The sequence below is a fragment of the Colobus angolensis genome, unplaced genomic scaffold, assembly GCF_000951035.1.
Source record: "Colobus angolensis palliatus isolate OR3802 unplaced genomic scaffold, Cang.pa_1.0 Scaffold59, whole genome shotgun sequence".
Lineage (NCBI taxonomy): Eukaryota > Metazoa > Chordata > Mammalia > Primates > Cercopithecidae > Colobus > Colobus angolensis.
In genome coordinates this window covers 1325491-1343767 of record NW_012119487.1, presented here as the reverse complement: position 1 = coordinate 1343767, position 18277 = coordinate 1325491, and positions in this window count along the sequence as shown.

Here is an 18277-nt window from a genome sequence, read left to right as displayed (position 1 = left end):
TTTTCTTCCCTACCCTCTGACAACCACTGATCTGTTCATCACTATAGTTTTGTCTTTTCTAGAATATCATATTAATAGAATCATACAATATGTAAAAATTTGAGACTAACCTCTTTCAATTAGTGTAACGCCTCTGAAATTTATCTAATGAATGTATCAGTAGTCCATTGCTGAGTAGTATAGCATTGCCTGGATATACCTCAGTTTGTTTATTTATTCTGCTGTTAAAGGACAATTGAGTTGTTTCCAGCTTTTTGGCAATTATGAATAAAGCTGCCACAAACTTTCATGTATAGGTTTTTATGTGAACATATGTTTTCATTTCTCTAAAGTAAATTCCTAGGAGTGGAATTGCTGGATCATATGGTAAGTATATATTTAACTTTATAATAACTGCTAAACTGTTTTGCAGAGTGGACGTACCATTTTGTATTCCCAGTGGCAATGTATGAGTTTCAGTTGCTCTGCATCCTTGCCTATATATAGAGTTATCTCATTTAATCTTAATTTGTATTTATCAAATGTCCAAGGATGTTGAACATCTTTTTCTTTTTTATTATTATACTTTAAGTTCTGGGATACATGTGCAGAACCTGCAGGTTTGTTACATAGGTATACACGTGCCATGGTGGTTTGCTGCACCCATCAACCCGTCATCTACATTAGATATTTCTCCTAATGCTGTCCCTCCCCGAGCCCCCCAGCCCCCAACAGGCGTGTGATGTTCCCCTCCCTGTGTCCATGTGTTCTCATTGTTGAGGATGTTGAACATTTTTAATGGGTTTTTTGCCATCAATATATCCTCTTTGGTGAAGCATCTATTCCAACCTTTTGCCCGTTTTTAAATTGGGTTGTGTTCCGGTGGTTGAGTTTTGAGCATTCTTTGTATATTCTGGATTCAATTCCTTTGTCAAATACATAATCTGCATATATTCTTTCCAGTCTGTAGTTTGTATTTACATTGTCTTAACAAATCTTTTGCAGAACAAATGTTTTAAGGTCGGATGAAGTCCAGTTTATCAATTTTTATATTTAATGGATCGTGCATTTGGAATAATGTCTAAGAATTCTTTGCCTCATCCCAGTTTACAAAGATTTTCTTCTATGTTTTCTTCTGAAGGCTTTATAATTTTACATTTTCCATTTAGATCTATGATCCAATTTGGGTTCATTTTTGTAACAGGTGTGAAGTTAAAGTGTATTTTTGCATATTAATGGACAATTTCACTTTTTATTAAAAAGACTACTCTTTCCTTTATTGAATTACCATTGTACCTTTGTCAAAGATCAATTGGTCAGAATTTGGTGGGTCCTCTTCTGTACCCTCTATTCTGTTTCATTAATCTATGAGTCTATCACTCTGCAAATAGGAGTGTAGCCATATATTGTCTTAAACTGGAGCTAGTGCTATCCTCCAAATTTATAGCTCTTTTTAGAAAATTATGTTAGCTATCCTAGATCCTTATGATTTTCATATAAATTTTAGAATAACTCTGTTCATTTCTACAAGAAAAATTCTCTTGGGAATTTTATTGGAATTGCACTAAATCTCTTGATCAATGTGTGGAAAATTAAATGTTATTTGTTTATGTTAATTGACCATACCCTGTGACAGATCTATACCTCCAAACATTGTTTCCAATACAGAATTTTGTCTCCTGCCTGATTCAGGGATGGATTGGGCTGGGTTACTATTATGGCTGGTTCCTGAGAATGCAAATATCCAAGTAATTACTCACAGTAGATCATAAATACAGACCTAAAAGTTACAGGAGGATATGCACCTATCTTATCTCTTTATGCTGTTAGAGACATCTGAGAAAGGTCTTAGGTTAGGTTTAACTCTCTAGGTGGAACCACTGACTTTCCATACAAGACTGAATAACCCAAACTTTGAGAGACAGCACAAGGTCAGGCTATTGTGATGTCACATTCCTATGGTTGAGAATTAGATTTTTACATTCAGGAGTAGTATACCTCCTATTAATCAATTGGAGAAGAATATTTTCTTGACCAGTAGATGTACATTAGAGTGGCTATTCTTAGACTAAGAGGAAGAAACAAATTTCTTTTGCTTTGAAAAATTGTTTAAAACTTGTGAGGTATGCTCTAAATATATAGAAGGGCACTGTTTAACAGATACCCCAAAGATTATTTAGTTATCTAGGGAATGTACTTTATTTGACTCACTACTTACTATGAACTCAAAGTTCCAGACTTAAGTGAAGCTATGTGTTGATAGATTTTTGTTTTGTAGATATAGAGCTAACTTTATCTAACAGAAAATATAGTCCCAAAGTCCTGGTTTATTCTTCTGAAGGACATTACCAGCTTTGTATCTAATCAAGAAATTTTGTTCTAATATTCCTTCATTAAGTTGTCTATAAATTCCCAGCTTCTCAAATGCTCTTTGAACCTACTAAGTTACTAGTTAGATAAGGCTATCATAATAATAACATACCATAAACTGGGTGCTTTAAACAACTAAAATTTATTTTTCACAGTTTGGGAGGCTTGAAGTCCAAGAGCAAGGTGTTGGCAGGGTTGGTTTTTCCTGATGCCTGTCTCCCCGACTTGCAGAGGGCTGCCTTCTTGCTATGTCCATATGTCGTCTTTCCTCTGTGTGTGCGCATCCATGGCATCCTCGTATGTCTACATTTCTTCTGCTTTTAAGGACACCAATTAGACTAATTAGGGCTCACCCTAAAGACCTCACTTTAACTTAATTACCTCTTTAATGTCCTTATCTCCAAATACAGCTACATTCTGAGACACTACTGCGGGTAATGGCTTCCATTTTTGAGGATCACAATTCAGTCTATAGCACCATGCCATCACCCTATTCCCTCATAATTAATGAACTGAATGCAATCTTAGATACATATTCATTTGTATAAGAGTGATCATTTTAATTTTTTTGAAAAGTATCTTTTAACACTCTTCAGTGTAGTTCTGGTGTGATATTTGACCTTATTTATGAAACACAAGAATGCCTTGAGAATTTCCAGTGTAGCAGTAGGGGGGCCAAGAGTGGGAGAAAACTAAGAATAACACTTTACAGTATAATTTTTCTCATGTATTATCCTTAAACCCATCTCCGCAGATCTTGCCAGTGCATGTTGATCAATAATAACAATGATTACACTGACTTTTGTGTTTTGTTCCTGACTGCTCTCATAGAGCCTCAGAATCATCTAAAATATCTCTTAGATGTTTTCTTTACTGGACCCAGATAATGTCACAAATGTCCTTGTGAGAAAATCCTCTGCTGCCAGGTGCAGCCCAGCAGGGCATCTTCGGTGTGCAGTCACATCCACCATGCATTGATGGTAATGCGGGACATTCAGGCCTCACCCAGACCAGTTACTCTTCTGAAAAATATTCTTCTGATGCCACTGGTGCTTCCTAGACCTTTGTCTCTAGTTCTCAAATGCCCTGAGTTTCTAAATCTGTGAAGTGGCCTGTGGCTAATTAAGGGAGATTCTTTTTTTTTGTGCCTTCCTCCATCAAAGGAATCCCAAAGCAGCAGCTTTTTCTTGTGCCACAAAGTTCTACAAATAATTTAATGAATAGCTCTTTCAGTCTTTATGCTCTACTTAGGATTTGATCTTAATTTCAGTGGAAACTAAGTTGGAAGACAATTTCTGTCTTCCATGATTAATACCAAATTCTATTTTTAATTTTTACTCCTATCCAAAAATTAAGTTTTTATTAGTTGGTCAAATTTATTACCACTGGCTCCTTCTTTTCTGAGCATGAATTTTCTTGCTAAAGACTTCTTATTCCCCTGCAAGGACATATGTTCAGGTTATCTCATCGTTTCTCCAGACATACCAGAAGATTCCAAAGCACCTGTGCAAATAAGTTTCTGGTAGAACCCTCCCATCAACTTTCCAATCGTTTTGGACTACCATTTGGATTTGAGTTAAGATATCCTCTAACCCAATACAAATTTATATAACATAATGCCTGAAGGAAAATATGAATACTGTCAAATCTATAGGCAAGAAGACTAAGGCTCAAACCCATTAAGCAACTTGCCCAAGGGACTCCTAGACCTAGGATTTAAATCCAGATCGTGTGACTTAAAATACCATTTTTCTTTTCAACAAACCATAAACAAAAGCCTAGAAATCATCCTAGGAGATCACCTGCCAATCTGTCTACCAATTCCAGTGGAACCAGCCAATCATTCAAGATTCTGCAACTGACTATGGCAAAAGCAGAGCAGGATCTGGATACAAGTCTGCTTGACCACAGCATCAAAAAAAATGGCGGGCAAGGAAATTAAGGGCAGAGGTATTGTATCCACGAAGAACCCTATTTGAATTCTACTTCTGCCACTTGGACATCTTTCTTAAACTCTTTAAGCCTCAGTTTCCCATGTACAAAATAGAGGTAATAATAACTATACCATATTATTCTTAAGTGTCAATATAGTTTTTAGCCTTGTTCCTGAAGAGTAATAGTTCCTCACTAAATGACAATTGTTGTTATGAGTAATAAATAATAAATTGTTAATTTATTATTATATTTAAACATATTAATATTAGATATAATATTAAGTATATATTTGAGTATAGTAGGTAAATTGCATTCAATATATCTTCTTTTTATGAACAAAAACATTTAATGGGTAATAAGTTTCCACAGTTTAAGTGGTCTCCAACATTTGCAATTAGACCAATTTTGAAAACAGCACTCAGGATAGCACCAAATTGGACTGCCAAGCAGGGCTCAGGAAATGAAATGTAAAGAAGAGAGTTTCCTCAAACAAATGAATTAAAAGGTTGGTAGGATTTATGCTATTCAGAGTATACTGAAAATGGAAGATGATTAAATTTCAGCCCTCTTTACTCTAAAGAAATATATAAAGCAAAAAATTAATTTGAGACACATTTTCCTTTCAAAAAACTTTAAAATGTTTGTAATTATCATTTTCACTCTGTTTATTGCTGGGAAGTAAAATAAAACCATCAGTCTTATTCTCTGCAATCAGTTGCTTATTCTCTTTTGGTAAAAGCTATAAGTGAAGGTTTTCCTGAAGGCAGACTTTCTTTTTCTTTCCTATTTTTGGAAAGAAAACAACAGATGAAGAAACAAAATACCATTTTCCTAATATCATATTTAGAGACCATTATCATTATAGAGAGATCATGTTGAAAAAACAACCTGAAAAGAATGTGTCGGATGCTTAGTCCATGTTGAGCAATATGGTGAATTTAGATTAATGTAATATAGAATATTGTCTAGTTAACACAGCACTGAAACACATAAAACAATAATAAGCAAAGCAGTTTCATAATTCAACACTGAAGGTGATACACAAAAATGACAGAATGATGGCATCAGATCTACATGAAGCTGACTTGAAAAGACAGAACAATTCTTTGAGTATGGTAAAACACACCCATGATGTTATGTTTCCAAAGATATAAATTCAAAGGGAAAAGTCTGTTAAAATTATAGAAAGAAATCTGAGAGGGAACAATTGGTTGCATTGGCTTACTGACCAGCCAACAATGTTAAATTGATAACAGGTGCATTTCTAACAGCAACAGCTTATCATATAAATTTCTGTATTCTCAGTGTAAGTCCTATGTTTGTTTCTGTGTTGATGTTTGTTCCAACACTTTAGAAGGCTCAAGCAGCCTTTATATCTAGATAGATAGATAGATAGATAGATAGATAGATAGATAGATAGATAGACAGATAGATAGATAGATAGGCTAGTTTAGATACAAAGATAGATAGATAGATAGATAGATAGATAGATAGATAGATAGATAGATAGATAGATAGATAGGCTAGTTTAGATACATAGATAACAGATAAGCCCAAAACACTAATAGAGCATATACAAATAAAGAATAAACCAGAGAGTGATGAATGCTACGAAGGGCCATTGTTATACAGAAAAACTGAGGGGAAGAGGATTTTCACTGAAGCCTTCTCTGAGCAGTGGATAGATATTTCAGCTGAGACCTGAATGGCAGAAGAAGCCAGTCAAGAAAAGATGTGGACAAGCATCACAACCAGAGGGAACAGCTAATGCAAAGGCCCTAAAAGGAAACAATTTTAGCGTGGTGGTGGAACAGAAAGAAGGCCAATGTGGATTTGAATGCACTGAGCAAGAAACAAGGTGAGATGGAGTTGGAGATTTAGAAGGGGGCTATATCATATAGGTGCTTCTACACTGAAGTAAAAATTATTCTAAATGTGATGGGATGGCATTGCACATTGGGCAATGCCCAGATATTACTAGCATTTTTAAAAGATTACTCTGGCTGATGTGTGTAGAATAAATTGTAGATGGATAAAAGAAAGGTAATTTCGGCTGGGCCCAGTGGCTCACGCCTGTAATCCCAGCACTTTGGGAGGTCGAGGTGGGCGGATCATGAGGTCAGGAGATTGAGACCATCCTGGCTAACACAGTGAAAACCCGTCTCTACTAAAAAATACAAAAAACTAGCCGGGCGTGGTGGCGGGTGCCTGTAGTCCCAGCTACTTGGGAGGCTGAGACAGGAGAATGGCGTGAACCTGGGAGGTGGAGCTTGCAGTGAGCAGAGATCGCACCACTGCACTCCAGTCTGGGCGACAGAGCGAGACTCCGTCTCAAAAAAACAAAAAAGAAAGAAAGGTAATTTCAGTACGCAAAGGGAAAGTTAATGATAATTTGAAGAAGAATGATGATTTGTTAGACAAATATAGTAATTGACACTTACTGGCACTCAAATATATAAAGTAAAGGGGACAAAGGATTAAAGATAATAAAAGAATGTGGAACCTGGGTGACAGACACCTGATTCTGTGACAGTGTGAAGGCTAGAGTCATGAAACTTAGAAGAGGTGGGTACCATAAGGGATGAAGGTAAATTCTGCTTGGGACATATTAAGGCAGAAATAATGATGAAATATATAGTCCCATGAGTCTGTGAATGATTTAAGACTGAAACTAATGAAAACTGAGAAAAATCTGGAAATGGCTATTTATAAATCATTCTAACGAATATGATGGCAAAATCAGATGAGTGAAAAACATATAGGGTAGAGAGGAGAAAATGAGATCACCTTAAGAACCATTTCCTAAATAATGTTAATTTTCACTTAAACCTACAGCCTAATTTCTCTCATAGGTGAGGGTTGCAGCTGTGTAGGTGAGGGGTGCCAAGATAAGTGACCTTGAAAACATGACCTGTCGTTTGTTGCCTTGTCACTCCTTTACCATAGTCTGAGACAATAGGATCACATCACTACCCAGTTTACATCAAATGTCATGTGTCTGATGTCCACCCTCAACCCATGAAATGTTGAGTTGTTTAATTTGTGTTTCATTCGTCTTTAAATGCTCTGAATTTCTAGCCTGGGGACTTGCATATATTAACAAAAAAATAAATGTTTGTTGTCTTAAAGAGACATAGTCTATTTAAAACTTGTTTACTCATCTCTATATTACTAGTATATCTCTTTCCTTACATTACACCGTAAAGCTACATGTCTCCTATTCCTTAGCTTCCCCAAAGCCCTTGTCACTCTTGGTATAGGCACTTCTCGCTCTGGGTGCTGTTGTAAACCTAGGCTGTCTTTAATGTGATTTGCATGGCTGAAGAGAAGCCATATGAGATGGTTATAGAAATCCTCAATAGTTGGGCCTAGATAATACAAAGAAGGAATTAAAGGTCTGTCCTCCTAAAGATCCCAAGAGAAGGTAAGAAAAATATCATTCTAGGCCAGGAAATACTGGTCACCCAAGATAATTACACACAAGAAATCAAGAAAACAACCAAGATGCTACAAACATAGGAGTGGATTCAAAATCTGAGTGACTCTAAGGGCTTGATCTTAGAACCTTTGGGACTACCACTAGAAACAAATAAACCCAAGAAATACTAGAAACCTGTCTACTGTTACTTAGAAGTGCCACCTGACAAACAGATGTAAACATAAGGTACTAACAAGAGGCCCCCGTCATTCCCATGAAATTCAGAGATCCAGGTACTGAATGAAAGTGACCACAAAAATATTGCCCCAAAGCACAAGCAACCAAAGGCCTTATGCTATTCTTCCCTTATCCCTTCTTTCTACTCACCTACATTCATTCCTGACTCGTGCCTCCCTTGAGGACCTTGAGGCAGAGAAGAGACTATGCTTCCCTTTTTACTGATGTGGCCTCAGTCAGAGGGGATGTTGTGCAGTTACTTTACTTCCTCTAAACATCAAAATGCCAAGGGATTCATACAAAAATCAGGCCAACCATGAATTCAGGTTTCGTAGTCAGATAACTGCCAACAGATGGTGCCTTAGACACCACAATCCTATCCTATTTTAAAACGTGCTTCACTTAGCTGGTATTTGGCTTAACTTTCTCTATTTCTCCATTTCAGGAGCAGTTTGTCTCCCAAGTAAAACAAATAACACTGTCAGAAGGTTTATCCTAATTATTAACTTGAATTTATTGCTCTAAAAGCACTAAGTCTTTCTCCTTCACAGATACTGGAAAGTTTAAAATATTCATGCATTATTACCCACATCACTCCTGAATGAAGATTCAATTAGGTAGTCTCTAATCTCTCATTATTTTCTCAACCCAACTCTCAATCCTCAAAATCACTCCTGTCTTTTCTACACATTCTTCATCAGTCACCAGCATCACTGTTGTATTGAGTATCACAGCCTCAACATGGAAGGTCCTCATTCTTTCCCTAAAACTCCATAATGGCCTTACTAATATCTCAAATGTTGACTTAACTTTCCATCTAATGTAATCTACAGATGGTTTTCATAATGCAAGTTTCTTGCTGGATATCAAGATAAAAGGAAGTATGTTATCCTGTGTTGTTTTAGAGAATAAGCTTCTGATAAAACCACCTACCTTCATTTTTAATTCTGCTGTGTTCATTTCGTCAGAGGGGTCACACCTATTTGTATCTATAGCTTTGAAATATTCCTAAAGCTCTTCCCTGAGCAACCCAACTGATACACTTGGATTTGGGTCTTTAACTCCATTTCAGGCTGTGTCAGTAGACACAGCCAAGTAGAACTTTATCTTTAAGTCAGACTAAGCCATGCTGATTGGGACAGACATGTGACAGAGTTTATTCAATTCACCAGGATCCTTACAATTCTATTGACTGTGACTATTCCCGTTTAAAACTCATCTCTTATTGCTTAGAATTGATTCAATTGATTGGCAACACTCCCCACTGTGACATTATCCCTTAGTTTTGCTTTGCTTGCCAGAAGCTCTCACATTGTTTGACACCTATGATCCCCAGTTTAAGAATTAGTCAGAGATGGCACAGAAGGATTTGAATTCTGTAGCAGTAAAAACAGTACAGTCATTAACTTAGCTCTTTAGTTTGTTTGTCTTGGAATTCATCTAGTTCCAATATTCTGACCAAAACTTAAAAACAATAACAAAAAATTCTTTGTAACTTTCTGTGCTTACCAACAGATACATTTTAAAAGTGTAAGTTGAATCATAGCTACCAAGCTAACAGTGGAATGCAATCTCAGCACTTCAAAGAGAATGAAATCTGAATATGACCAGCATGTTATTTGAGACTGTGAGAACCTAGATTGTGCCAGGGGTGAGTCTCTTACTACATACCTGACATCAGAATAAGACACTCAGAAAGTTTAGCCAACACCGTAACTTTCTCTAAACATTTTCCCCAAGCATCCTTTAGTGGAAGTTTAAATTTCACATCTTCAGGCTAAAATGAAATTCCTTAAATCTTTCCTTGCATGACTTGTTTTGAAACAGAATAAGCTTTCTCTTGATTGACCAAAATAATTATGCCTGTGTGCGGCTTCCAAGATTTAAATTGGGAATAAATCTTAGCAGGATAAGAAGTCTGGCACTGTTCTTTGTTGGATCTAAAGAAGTGGTGGTGGGGAATGTGGTCTTAGAAGATTTTGGAGAGAATTCAGTCTTTTCGACACTGAATGCAGCACCACCACGTGGAAACCTCCATTACCACTAACCGCAAATCACAGAAACTTGGGCAACACCTGAGCATTCCTGTTCCCTGGCCAGCAGGGACATTTCATGGCCTTTATGCTTTAAAAACCTTTTTCCATTCCTGTATATTTCCTATACTTTCTTCTACTTTTTTTTTTATGGTTCTTATTTTTTAAAACGTTAACTTTTCCATGTATTTAGAATTTTTTTGCTGTTTAAAGTAAGGTGAGAATCTAATTTGTTTTTCCCCCTAAATAACCAATTTCAACCCTGTCCTACCTCTAATTGAATTATATTTTCACTTTAAAGGTATCAAGTTTAAAAAAATCAATTAACTAGATAATCAGATGTTCATGTGACCTACTAACTTATGCCAATCAAATTCTATACTTAATAATAACACAATCTAAACAACTACCTATTGGCACAAATGGCTGAAGGGATAGTCATCAGTGAGTATAAAGTGCTTTGTTTCTGTGAAATAGTTTTAAAAATAAAAATATGGAAGCCCTATTTACCTTTCTGTCTCCTTTAAATAAATATACCTCTCATCCCCTACCCATTTTTTTTTTCTTTTTTTTTTTGAGACGGAGTCTCACTCTGTCACCCAGGCTGCAGTGCAGTGGTGTGACCTCGGCTCACTGCAACCTCCGCCTCCCACATTCAAGTGATTCTCCTGCTCAGCCTCCCAAGTAGCTAGGACTATAGGCATGCACCACCACACCCAGCTAATTTTTGTATTTTCAGTAGAGATGAGGTTTCACCATATTGGCCAGGCTGGTCTTGAACTCCTGACCTTATGATCCACCTGCCTCAGCCTCCCAAAGTGCTGAGATTACAGGCATAAGCCACCACGCCCAGCCCCTACCCATGTTTTTGCTACCCTAAGCCTTCTACCCTGTTTTCCAGGACCTAAAAGTTGCCTCAGAGTTCTATTTTCACACCTTAAATTTTTTATTTCTCTTAAAATTCTGCAAGGAAGACATTTACTTTTCATTGTTCTAACCTTTCCAGGATGGAAAGGAAAGAGAGAGCTTTAGAAGTGAACAAATCTGGTATTACATCTTGGCTTGACTACTTAGTCACTGGTTGCTTTGGGTAAAGCACATGACCACTCTTGCTCTCACTTTCCATATATGTCCCTCGGGGATCTCTGGGACATGAGAAGATCAGTATTAATGCAAATGTGCTCCCCTGTAATAGAAAACCATGGTGATATTTTGTTGCATGATCTTGCTTAATCCATACGCTGCAGACTCCTGAGACAGGTTGAGAGCAGAGTTCATGGATAAACACTTGCTACTCAGAAATTCTCGAGGTGGATGCAGTTTGGAGTTACCCACCTTTAGAGAGAAGATGAACATATTTTCATTGTTTGTGGAATACTAACATTATGTTAGGTTAAACCCTTATTGAGGGTTAATAAATAGGAATAAATTTGTGGATATTAAGATCGCCAAGGGTCTGGCGCATATACACATTTGTTGTTTTTTCATATGGCAGCAGCTCTCCATCCTCTTCCTAACAATACTCATTCACAGGTTGATTGAACCATGAATCAATATGCTCTGTGCTCCTCTACCTGAAGAATGAGCAAAAAATCTAAATTTGGCTATTCAGATATAAACTTTCTGAAACTTGGATATAGAACACATTGACTAAAGGCAAAAACTCCTGAACATTGCATTTAGGGGCCAGAATGCTAGAAAAATCAACCATCTCTCCTGCTTTTTCGATGTCTGCAGCTACTCTAATTTCTCACCTTCCTACTTCTTTTATCCCCTCCTAACCCACACACATTGTTCCCAGCCTCTGGTAACTATCTCTACCTCCATGAGATCCACATTTTAGCTCCCACATAGGAATGAGATATTTATGAGACAAATGTGAAGTTCGTCTTTCTGTGCGTGGCTTATTGCACTTAACATAATGACCTCCAGTTCCATCCATGTTGCTGCAAATATGGCCAGATGGGATTCCATTGTGTATATATACCACATACCACATTTTCTTTTTTTAAGGTAAAATTTTATTATTTTTTATTTTAAAAATTCATTGGTAAAATATACAAGCATAAACTTTACCTTTTCAACCATTTTTAAAAAGCTTTTATTTTAGATTAAGGGGTACATGTGCAGGTTTTTGTATAGGTAAACTGTATCATGGAGATTTGGCGTACAGATAATTTCATTGCCTAAGTAATAAGCATAGTACCGATGTGTAGTTATCTGATTCTCTCCCTCCTCCCACCCTCCATCTTCATGGAGGCCTGGTGTCTGCTGTTTCCCTTCTTTGTGTCCACATGTTCTCGTTTAGCTCCCACTTACACGTGAGAACATGTGGTATTTGGGTCTCTGTTTCTGCATAAGTTTGCTTAGGATAATGGCCACCAGCTCCATTCATATTACTGCAAAGGACATAATTTTTGTTTTCTGATTCTCTGCCTCCTCCCACACTCCAACTTCATGTAGACTTTGTTGTCTGTTGTTTCCCTTATTTGTGTCCGCGTGTTCTCGTTTAGCTCCCACTTATAAGTGAGAACATGTGGTATTTGGGTTTCTGTCCCTGCATGAATTTGCTTAGGATAATGGTCTCCAGCTCCATCTATGTCACTGCAAAGGACATGATCTCAATTTTTTTTATGGCTGCATAGTTTTCAATGGTGTATATGTACCACATTTTCTTTATCCAGTCTACCATTGATGGACATTTAGGTTGATTCTGTTTCTTTACTATTGTGAATAGTGCTATAATAAACATATGTGTGTGTGTGTCTTTATGGTAGAATGATTTATCGTCTTTCGGGTATATACCCAATAATGGGCTTGCTACATCAAGTGATAGTTCTGTTTTAAGTTCTTGGAAGAATTGCTACACTGCTTTCCACAGTGGCTGAACTAATTTACCTTCCCACCAGCAGTGTATAAGTGTTCCCTTTTCTCTACAACCTCACCAGCATCTGTTATTTTTGACTCTTTAATAGTAGCCATTCCGACTGGTGTGAGATGGTATCCTATTGTGGTTTTAATTTGCATTTATATAATGATTAGTGATGTTGAACATTTTTTCAAATGCTCATTGGCCATGTATATGTCTCCTTTTGAAAAGTATCTGTTCATGTCCTTTGCCCACTTTTTAATCTGATTGTTTGTTTTTTGCTTGTTGATTTGTTTAAGTTCCTTATAGATGCTGGATATTAGATCTCTGTTGGATTCATACTTTGCGAATATTTTCTCCCATTCTGTAGGTTGTCTGTTTACTCTGTTGATAGTTTATTTTGCTGTGTAGAAGCTTTTTAGTTAAAGTAGATCCCGTTTGTCAATTTTCATTTTTGTTGCAGTTGCTTTTGGTGTCTTTGTTATAAAATCTTTGCCAGATCCTGTGTTCAGAATGATATTTCCTAGATTATCTTCCAGGGTCTTTATAGTTTAAGTTTTACATTTAAGTATTTAACTCATCTTCAGTTGATTTTTTGGTAGGTGGTGTAAAGAAGGGGCCCAGTTTCAATCTACTGTATGTGGCTAACCAACCACATTTTCTTTATCCGTCCATCTACTGATGAACACTTTGGTCAATTCCATATCTTTGCTATTTTTGAATAGTACACATGCCATTTTAGATCTCCTGAGAATACTCTCCCTCAAGATAGCATACTGGTGCCAAGGTTTAGAAAAACAATAACAGCAACATCAACAATAAACAAAGAAACAAAAGATACTCATTGGAGAGTTATGTCTTAAGTAGCCTTCTTTTTCTCTGGTTACAGTACATATTTTTTTGTATCCACACACTGTTTCCAATGAGTCTGAAAAGTTTATGTTTAATTTTTTAGCCACAGTGGGTTCTTTTCCACTGGTTTACAGCCTGTTTCTAAAACCTGACATAAAAAGTCACAAATCCAAGCAAGGTTATCAGTAGCTACATCTGCTGATTCCACATTCATACTTATCAGAAAACAAAACAAAACAAAACAAAACTACTGATCTGAATCAATTTCTGCACATTCTACCTAAGTGAATTCTTTCTTTCTTTGTTAATCCATTAATTTAATAATTACTAAATATTTGCTCTATGGCAGCACTTTACTATTTGTCCAATTGCCATATGCTTTTTAGGGGTTCTCTTCCTCCTCTTTTCTATATTTCCTTTTCTACTCGATACTTCTCAGAATCTTTATAAATTTCTCCTATTTTAAAAAGCAAAAACAAATATCCCAAACTAATGTTTTCCTCTGGCTTCACCTTCTTTCTTTCCTTCACAACATTTTTCAACATTTGGGTTCTCAATCTACCTGGAATCGATTCTTGTGTATGGTTTGAGGTAGGGCTCCAAATTATTTTTCTCCCATATGGATTATAATTGTTCCAGTTCATTTGCTAAATAGTTTCTTCTTTCTCCAGTAATTTGTTATGCTGCCTACATCATATATCAAAATTCCATTTATGTATACTCTGTTTTGTGAGCTTTCTATTTTGTTCAATCAGTTAACAATTCATTCCTACACTATACCTTTTTAACTTTAAAATAGCTTTATAAGCTTTACAATAAAGTTTTTTTCTCTCTTTCTTCCTTTTGAGAAATAAATCGCCTATTCTTTGTCTTTTGCTGCTCTACATAAATTCTAGAACCAATCTGCCAAAAAGTCCTGTTGGGATTAATATTTTTATTTTGAGAACATAGAGCTAATTTATCTGCATTTCTAATTGTCATATACTTAAGTTATTTCATCAGGAACATTCTGATGATAAAAATTTTTGCCACCATTTGTCATTAATTCCTTAAGGCAATTTTCTAGGTACTAAAATAGTTTAGTATAATATGTTCTCTCCCCATTAAACATTGTATTATGAAACATTTTAAATGAACAGACAAGAGTGAAACAATAATAAAATATATTCAAAGTCAAAGATCTAGATCAAAAAACTATTAACATTTGGCCATTTCAAAGTAATTTGCAGACATTATGGCACTCCTAAAAATGAAGACATTTGTACATTTCTTAAAAATAAGAACATTTTATTATATAACCATATTATTGCCCTAAAGAAAATTAAATATAAATCCCTAATAAACCATAATACTAGTCCATTTTTAAATAACCCCCAATAGTCCACAAAATATCTTACTTGGTTTTTTTTCCTGAACAAAAAAATCCAATTAAGGTTTACCTATTGTATTTGGTCATTATATCTTTTTAGTCCCTCTTAATTGAGAAGATCCCCAATACCTTTTTTTTTCTTTTGAATAATATTGAATTTTTGAAGACATTGGATCAGTCATCTTGTGGAACTTCTAAAATCTGAATTTGCTTGACTGATTGTTTCCATCTAGATGCCATTTTTTTCTTTTATCTCCCATATTCCTGTGAACTGGAAATGTAAATGAATAATTAGCTTCAGATTAAACATGTTTAATAAGAATATCTTAAGAAGAATACTGGGCACTTCATATTGTATTACGTCAGGTGGCACATGAAATCCAGATTGTCTTATTATTGGCGATGCCAAGTTTGAACACTTGATTGAGATGTTAAGAGTCAGCTCTTTCCACTGTTATTTTTTTCTAATTTTTACAATAAGACACTAAACTGTCTGGCTCCATGTTAATGTATTATTCTTAATTAACATTTTATCTAATGGTTTTAGTACATTTGATAGTCATTACCACAATCAATAACTTTATTATGGAGTTGCAAGACAGTGAATATTTCTCCCAATACTATAATGTTTTTATGTTTACTACTTGGCATTTTTCTACAAGAGAAAAAATTTTTTATCAACTAGAACAAAACTACAGTTTCTCTTCTAAAATTGAGTAAACATCATTTTCATTTATTTACCAATTTACACAACAATATTTTTATATAATTACCACCTCCAATGATTTGTCCTGTGGAACCGCCTTCGACTAGACACATCCCTATAGTCTTTGAACTCTTGCTTTCTGACGCGGGAAAGTTCAGGATAACCTTGTCGTTTTCCAAATCGTGACGCAGAATCAATCATTTTACCAAAACACCCTGATTTTTTAGTGGAAATTCAAGTAAAAGCAAAAATCTGGACACTATGTTGTTTATTGTCACCAGGAAGATTTTTTTTAGGCATCGTAAGTGAACAGGGCTAAGAAATATATTTTAAAGAAAATTGTGAGTTTTAGACTTCTCTTTTTGGCCAAGGAAGACTAATAACCAAAAAATATATTGAACCATCTGTATGAAACAATTTTCAAGACACTGAATATGAGACAACAAAGAACAGAGTTCCCCAAGAGATGGAAAACAAGTAAGGTGAGTCACAGGATTATCAAACTGATGCCTTTAAGAGAGCTTCCAGACCCACATTCAGGAAGTGGGAGCCCAAGCAGGGTCCAGGGGGTTCCCTGAGTTGAGGAGAAAATGAAAAATCCAGAGAGAATAAGGCAGCTAGGGTTTTAGGCCAGATTACTAGAGAGGAAAGGACTGTATAGAAGGGAAACTCTAAAAACAGAGGTTTTCTGTCAGGTATACAGCTAAGCGAATGTATGTAGAATAATTACCTGAGGCTGGGGAAGATCTACCCAAAGGATTAAAGACGTGGCAACGTTGCTGGTGACAGCAAAAATGACCCACCAATGGAAACAGCTGGCTTCACTGCATAGGTGATTATCCTGAACCATCTAGGCCAAATAAGCACTGGCTATGTCCCTGTATTGGATTGCCACACAGCTCACATTGCATGCAAGTTTGCTGAGCCGAAGGAAAAGATTGATCGTCATTCTGGTAAAAAGCTGGAAGATAGCCCTAAATTCTTGAAGTCTGGTGATGCTGCCATTGTTGATATGGTTCCTGGTAAGCCCATGTATATCCACCTTTGGGTCGCTTTGCTGTTTGTGATATGAGACAGACAGTTGTGCTGGGTGTCATCAAAGCAGTGGACAAGAAGGCTGCTAGAGCTGGCAAGGTCACCAAGTCTGCCCAGAAAGCTCAGAAGGCTAAAAGAATATTATCCCTAATATCTCCCACCCCACTCTTAATCAGTGGTTGAAGAGTGGTCTCAGAACTGTTTGTTTCAATTGACCATTTAAGTTCAGTAGTAAAAGACCGGTTAATGATAACAATGCATCGTAAAACCTTCAGAAGGAAAGGAGAATGTCTTGTTGACCACTTTGGTTTTCTTTTTTGCGTGTGACAGTTTTAAGTTATTAGTTTTTAAAAATCAGTACTTTTTGATGGAAACAACTTGACCAAAAATTTGTCAAAGAATTTTGAGACCCATTAAAAAAGTTTAATGAGAAAACATAAATAAATAAATAAATAAATAAATAAAGACTGCTACGTGTATTGGGCAGGAAGTAGTGCCCATGCTTGCCAGGCAGACTGGAAAACCTCAAAATTCATGGGTCACTGAACAGGATACTCAGAAAGAACTCCTCTCAGTAGTGGAGAGTAATTCACCCAAGATTGAGCGTGTCTCCAGTCCCATCTGAGAAAAACAATCCAAAACAAAATGAAGCAAAACCATAAATCTCAAACTATCTCAAACTCTTTCCACGTATCTTAACTTTATCCATGAATAAACTTCAACTACTTATAGAAATATAAAAATGTCCAGCACCCAACAGATTAAAATTCACAATGTCTGAAATCTACGCAACAACAAAAATGTAAAACATACAAAGCAATATAACTTCTAATGAAAAGAAACTTCAAGCAAACAAAAATGACCCAGAATAAACATAGATATTATAATAAAATTATCAAGACAGGACATTGTCGACTGAATTCCATATATCCAAAAAGTTAAATAGAGTTATGGAAAGCATAATATAGACAAAAATCAAACTTTTAGAAATTAAAACTTTGCTGTCTGAGATGAAAAACACACTAGAAGGGATTAATGGCAGATTAGACACTACAAACGAAAAAATAGTAAAACTGAAGACAATAGAAACTCTTCAAAATAAAATGCAGAAGAAAAAATAAAAAATAATTTAAAAAAGTAAAAGGTCATTAGCATACTGAGGGATAGCTTTTAATGGCCTTATATATGTATAAGTGGAATCCCAATAAAAGAATGGGTGACAGAGAGAGTATTTGAAAAAATAATGACCATTTTTTTATATTGATGAAGGCTATAGATCTACAAAACCTAGAATCTCAAAAACAAAAACAAAACCTAAGACAAGAGTCATGATGAAAATTACACCAATCCAGTACCATGCTGTTTTGGTTACTGTAGCCTTGTAGTATAGTTTGAAGTTAGGTAGCGTGACGCCTCCAGCTTTGTCCTTTTGACTTAGGATTGTCTTGGCAATGCGGGCTCTTTTTTGGTTCCA